The sequence below is a fragment of the Aquarana catesbeiana genome, linkage group LG09 (genome assembly GCF_042186555.1).
Source record: "Aquarana catesbeiana isolate 2022-GZ linkage group LG09, ASM4218655v1, whole genome shotgun sequence".
In the NCBI taxonomy this organism is placed as follows: domain Eukaryota; kingdom Metazoa; phylum Chordata; class Amphibia; order Anura; family Ranidae; genus Aquarana; species Aquarana catesbeiana.
In genome coordinates, this window is record NC_133332.1 from 36,308,785 (window position 1) to 36,315,435 (window position 6,651).

Below are 6,651 nucleotides of genomic sequence, written 5' to 3' on the forward strand. Positions count from 1 at the left end.
TCCTGATGTTGTGGAGCCGCGATCACCTGGTGTCAGCGTGGAGCTGAAGCCTCACGGGATCTCAGAGGGACGCCAGCTGGGTAATTCGGCATCAGAGCTGATGAAGGAGGCATGCCAAAGCCTCCAAAATGCATTCTGATTGGCTACCACAACAGTGGGCGGTTTCCCAGTGTGACAGCTCTGAATACCTCCACCCCAAATTACCCAGCTGGCATCCCTCCGAGATCCCATGAGGCTTCAGCTCCCCCCTGACACCAGGCAATCGCAGCTACACAACATCAGGACACAGCAGTGTTTTCTGCCTTCCATCCTGGATGGGGTAAGCCCCCCACCTACTGAGCACTATGTGGGTGCGCATTAATTTGCCACACAGTTTGTTATTTATAATAAAAACTCCTTTGTGGAGGCCGCAGGTGAGGCGTGAAGTAGGAAGGCAGCAGCGGCTGAGAGCTCCATGAAACACGGAGAGCAACGGCACTTCCACAGGGCTACACAAGCACAATTCTCCCCTGATTTCTATCCGCACCCCCAGCGGAACTCTCAATGCATGCCAGGACCCCAAAATTGCTGCAGTAAACCGGCCCAGAAGACCCTAACAACATACCTGCTTTGGGTGAGGGAGCAGAGCAAGATGGCTCAAGACAAGTTTGTGTGGTGTTATTTGCATTATTGTAAACAGATATGTATACTCCTTTTTGTTACCACCATCTGAATTTGCTGGCATACACCCCTTTTAATTCTATTTTTGTCATGTTTTAACTTTTGATAATAAAATTATATACTTTTTTGATATATCATTGTTCAAAGACTCTTGCCTTATAAAGTCCCACTAGAGGAAATCACCCAAGATGGCTCAAGATGGCGCCCAGCAGAAAATGGCACAGGCACGCTCCCTGGCTGCAGACTCCTCACCAGCACACTCCCTGGGAGAATGTGAGTACACACTACAGCTCACCAAAGCTGATTTAGATGAGAGCCTGTCAGCTATGTATGCCCAGAAGTTCCAATCAGAGCTGCATAAATCCACCAACACCTTGTCCTTAGAGATTGCAGCTCTGGGTAGCAGGACTACTTTACTGGAAACCAAACATGATGAGCTTGCTCTAGTCTATTCTGATCTCAGAAAAGACCATGAATCCCTCTCTGAGACCATCCTAAAATTCCAAGCCCACATTGAGGACCTGGACAATAGGAACAGGTGGAACAATTTTCAGGGTGTGTGGGGTCCCAGAGACTGTGACCGATCTGCTACCGGTGGTACAAAAGCTGTTCCACTCTCTCCTCCCTGACTCCCCCCTCCCTGCCTTCTCCTGTGACAGGATCCACAGGGGCCCGAAGCCCCAAACCTGCACCTGAAAAACCCCCGAGGGATATTGTGCTCTGCCTTAAAGACTTCTTGATTAAATAGGATATTCTCAAGGCTTCACGAAACACACCAAATATTCGACGGAGTCCCCATCCAAATATACCCGGACATCTCCCCTACCATCCTGGACAAATGCAGAAAAATGTGGGAATGTACATCTGTCCTCCAGTCGCCTAATATCCCCTACCATTGGGGTTCCCGTTCAAACTACAGGTCCCCCACAATGGCACGACTTACCATGTTACCACAGTCCCAGAAGGCAAGGAATATAGACAGTTGTTTTGTGATAGTTAAAGGCTCAATTCAAGACAAAGCGATCAATCTGGCCTCATTGTATGTACCCTAATGTGTCCCAGGCATAATTTTTTAAAAACTTTTTCCAGGTGCTCCATAAATTCCACTCTCCCCATCTCCTGATAGATGGCGATTTTAACCTAGTGGCCCATTCTAAAATGGACAGAAACTGCACAGGATCCTCCTCCAATGCTTTACCTAAATCCCTTCATTACTCCCTAAAGTCTTACCAGCTAATAGATACTTGGAGGGCATACAATGTGGGTTCTCGAGGATACACCTTCTATTCCCACCCGCATGACAGTTTTTCTCGCCTAGACTACATTTTCTGCTCTTCTATCTTAACTGCAAATTCCACCGCAGCAAATATTCACGTATGCCCATGGTCGGACCACCATTTGGTCTCCTGTGACCTCACATGTATAGGCCTCTCCAGTACCACTAGGGCATTGCACCTTAATGACTCCCTACTCACAGATCCTGCCATATTAAACCAACAATGTGAGCACTTAATTGAATATTTTAGACATAATGACACAGAGGAGATTTCCCCTACATCTCTCTGGGCAGCCCATAAAGCTGTGATGAGGGGCCATTTTATAGAAATCTCTACCACTAGAAAATGCCAAAAACTCCATGAAATTCACACACTCACCTTAGACCTTAAAAGACTATACCACAGACACGGCCAAACCCCATCTCAAGATTTACTACTTCAGATTAATGAAAAGAGGAGTGCCTTAGACACCCTAATCTCAAAACACACTGAAAAATCCCTTTGTTGGGCTAAAGTCCACTTCCTCCTCCATAGCAATTCGGCCTCAACCATGTTTGCAAGGAAATTGAAACAAACCACCCAGCCAACACACTCCTATAAACTTCGCAATAGGGAAGGTAATCTCTCAACCCACCCTAACGATATCCTTAACATTTTCTCCTCTTACTACCAAAAACTACTGTCAGTCCCCAAGCTCCCACCCTGCCCCTCCTCCTAGACCTGGCTGAAGGCCCTTTCACTCCCGCAGCTCACAGAGTTGCAACTACAGACTCTTAACACCCCCTGTACTGAGGAGGAAATTACCTCCATCGTCTCCTCTTTGACACCCTCCAAAACTCCAAGCCCTGATGGGTTCTCTGCCTCAGATTACAAAAAATTTGCCGGAACCCTGATCCCAAAATGACTAGACTTTTTAACCGCATTTTGAAAGGCAAACACTTCCCTGAGGAAATGTTACTGGCAAATATCTCCCTAATTCCAAAACCAGGAAAGGACCACACCCTCCCCCAAAACTTCCGCCCCATCTCAGTCATTAACAATGACCTAAAGATTTTTGGATGTCTGTTAGCAGACCGCTTGGCCTCGGTTATTACATCACTTATCTCCCCAGATCAAACAGGCTTCATACCATCTAGACAGATCATGGACAATATATGCTTAGCACCTAATATTGTCCAAGACGCTGACATTCACTCCAATAAGATATTACTCCTGAGCCTAGACATTAATAAGGCCTTTGACAGCGTTCTCTGGCCCTACCTGGACACCATTCTGTCTACGTTTGGGTTCACCGGCAAATTTATCAATAGATTTAAGCTCTTTACCATCATCCATGAACCCGCATTAAACTCCCAGGGTGCAAATCTGAGTACTTTGCATTAGGTAGGGGAACCAGGCAGGGGTGCCCCCTTTCCCCCCTTTTGTTTGCCCTGGCAATAGAACCACTATCCCACTCAATCTCCACTGAGCCTAATTTTAAAGGTTATATCAAAAGCAACCAAGAATTAAAAATAAGCTTATATGCAGATGACGTCCTCCTATTCTTATCTGACCCCCTAATCTCCCTTCCCAACCTTCTAACTTCCCTAGACTCCTTTTACTACCTCACTGGCCTGGGAGTTAACCTGTCAAAATGTACAGCCTTACCCATCAACATCCCTCACCCTTTACTATCTATCCTTAAAGATAAATTTAAATTCTCCTGGAGCTCTGATATGCTACAATACTTAGGGATCAGACTTGCCCCCTTACTTAAATTGACGTACACTCATAATTACCCTAAAGCGTTTTCCACTATTAAACACCTCCTCAACCAATGGTCCTCCTACCGAATGTCCTTTTTAGGCTGAATCCAAGATGTCAATCCTCCCCAAACTCTTATTCTTCTTTAGATCATTACCTCTTTATGTACCACGTTCCACAATAATGACTATTCAGACAGAGCTGCTCAAATTCATATGGCAAAACAAAAAAGCCTTGATTGAGCCGTTTGCTGATGTATAGAGCCCAATCTAGAGGTGGCTTGGGATGCCCAGATGTATGGAAATACTTCCTGGCATCCCGTCTCATCCAAATGGCATAATGGCACACCTCCCCAGCATCAATACCGTGGCTACAATTCGAGAAGATTTCATTTACTACCTCCCAGGTCTCCTCTCGTCACGCTCAGTTTCCCCAAGAAACGTTGCTCCGCATAACGGTATTGCGGGTCAGTCCCTTTTATCTCTGGTCTCTCTACAAAGAGAAGTTTAATTGCTCTCTACTCCACCAAGCCTGGCCTCTTTCCTAAGAGAACCCCAGTTCCCTCTGGCCTTCGACACGGACCTATTATTCCACAGTTGGATCTCACAGGGGCTTGTAACCTTCCTGCTGCAAGGCACGTCCTTCTGCTCATTTGAACACCTACAGCAGAATTTTGCCCTCCATAGATCCGATTTTTATAAATATTTGCAAGTACGACACTTTTTTCTAACTCCCTAGCGCAAGGGGTGAAACTGGCCAAGTCACCTTTGTGGGGAGGCCTCCAGAGATACCAGTACCTTAATGACCACAATACTTTAACCAAATCTACAGCTATGTTAGGCTGGGAGACAGAGACAACCCAGGAGTATTCAGCGGAGGACTGGCAGGATATGGTCTCTAACATGTATAAATGCACACGCTCAGTCTCTATCAAAGAGATGGTAGTTAAACTACATACCCACTGGTACTATACCCCTGACAGGTTGCATAGAATTTACACACTGATCCCTGCAACATACTTTAGAGAATGTCAGAACAGGTATACACTCCTGCACATATTCTGGAGCTGCACTGTTTTGAAACCCTTATGGCAAAAAAACCTCCTCGCTGATACTCCAGTTAACTGGATTACTGGTGACCTTGACGTTTCAAATGTGCACTCTTTTTGCTGAGCTCCCAGGGGTCTCCCCCCCTCAACAGAAGCTAGCGCATACGCTTTTTAGTGCTATCCAATGGGCCATCGCCCTAAACTGGCAACGCCCTTCCGTAACATGGTCACAGGTGCTCCTACACATGGAATCCATCAGATTGATGGAGAGAGTGCATCACACTCTCCTAGACACTATGCACATCTTCGACCGTAAATGGGGATGTTGGTCAACTCACCAAACATGTACCGGGCTTGGAGACCTCTTAGTCCCTAATCCCAATGACCAGATAGGTTGAGGCCTCCCATGTCAACATACCCAGTACTGATAAGGATTCTATTTGTTAACTTTTTGGCCTATACATATTCAGCTTCTATTTACTTGTCACACCTCGTTGATGCAATTTGGTCTACGTACATTATTACTCTTGCATTTCTCTCTACATATATTTTCTTTTCTATTTTTATTTCTTTGTTTTCTTTTTACACTATTTACGGTTTAACCTGTTAAAAGGTAACCTGAGAGATGTATTTGTGTACCATGTTATCTTATTCCCTGATAGTAATGATTACCTCTCTTGCCTGTACAACTTGTATTTACCTGATATACCTCAATAAAATGTTTGTAAACAAAAAAAACTACTTTGTGCTGACAAATACTGCCCTGGTGCTTCTCCCATTTTTTTCTTCCTTCTATATCTCACAGTCTCCGGGTTCCCAGCCCTCGCCTGAAGCAGCCTCGCAACCTTTTTCAGCTGTCACACCAAAGACTTTAAACACAGGGGTTTACCCCTAGAACTTTTTATAAAGACTGACTTTTTTACCCTTTTGCTATTTTTATGTGATTAAAGCCCTATTGAATAATTTGTTTATTATTCATTTCTTCCCATACACCTCCATCGAGAGGTTTTTGGTTAATCACCACTCTTGCAACCATTAGGCCTTTTTTTTCTTTTTTTTTTAGCGCTGAGCCTTACATATTGCTATAGGGGCACCTGAACTTTCCATTCAGACACAGAGCTGCGGCACGGCCACACCCCCTTTCTCTCCTCATTGGCTGACTGACTTGACAGCATCGAGAGCCAATGGTGCTGCACTGCAGTCTCAGCCAATGAGGAGGTGAGTCCCAAGCAGCCGAGACACTCCTGCAACATTCCTTCTATGTCTTAGCCAATCAGGATGGAGAGTGTCAAATGTCTGAGACCCTTGTGGACATAGCTGGACAGAAATGTGGCACAAGTATTAGGGGGGCTGAGGGGGGTTGCTGCACACAGAAAGCTTTTTATCTTAATGCATAGAATACATTAAGATAAAAAAAATACTGCCTTTACAACACCTTTAATGGAGCCCCTCAAAGGTAGTAAGGGTGTGCCTGACATTGTTGCTCAACTGAGGGTGTCCTTTTCTTGCAACTGCATCCTCAGGATTTTGGTTGAACTCATTCTTCCTCCTGACTCTTTGGAGGTCCCTTGGATGGGATAAATGGTACACAGTTTTTTCCTTTAATCTACGGTGGTGTGCAAAACCACTTAAGTGTACAAAAAAGTGCACTTGAGGGTGTGTTTCATGAAACTGATAAGAACAAATCCTACACTTGATCTTAGCCAAATGGCCAAAAAGTAATAAATGGGATAGTTCCATCCCTCACAACTGGGACACTCCTTTGTATTACTTGGACACTTTTAAGTTTATCAAGCATCAGGGGCATGGAGTCAAGCCTTACTTGTGGAAGCCAAAGACTAAGTTGATTAAAACCAAGGACACTGTGGAGACTATTCCAGGCCTACCTTTAGCCACTTGCACTGTGGTCTGGAGGGATGTTTC

The 6,651-nt window shown here is 45.0% G+C and overlaps 1 pseudogene; it reads right to left on the reverse strand.

Annotated features, from left to right (window-relative positions):
- Positions 1-6,307: 6,307 nt before the first annotated feature.
- Positions 6,308-6,451, reverse strand: LOC141109096 (U2 spliceosomal RNA; annotated as a pseudogene).
- Between the last annotated feature and the right edge of the window lie 200 nt (positions 6,452-6,651).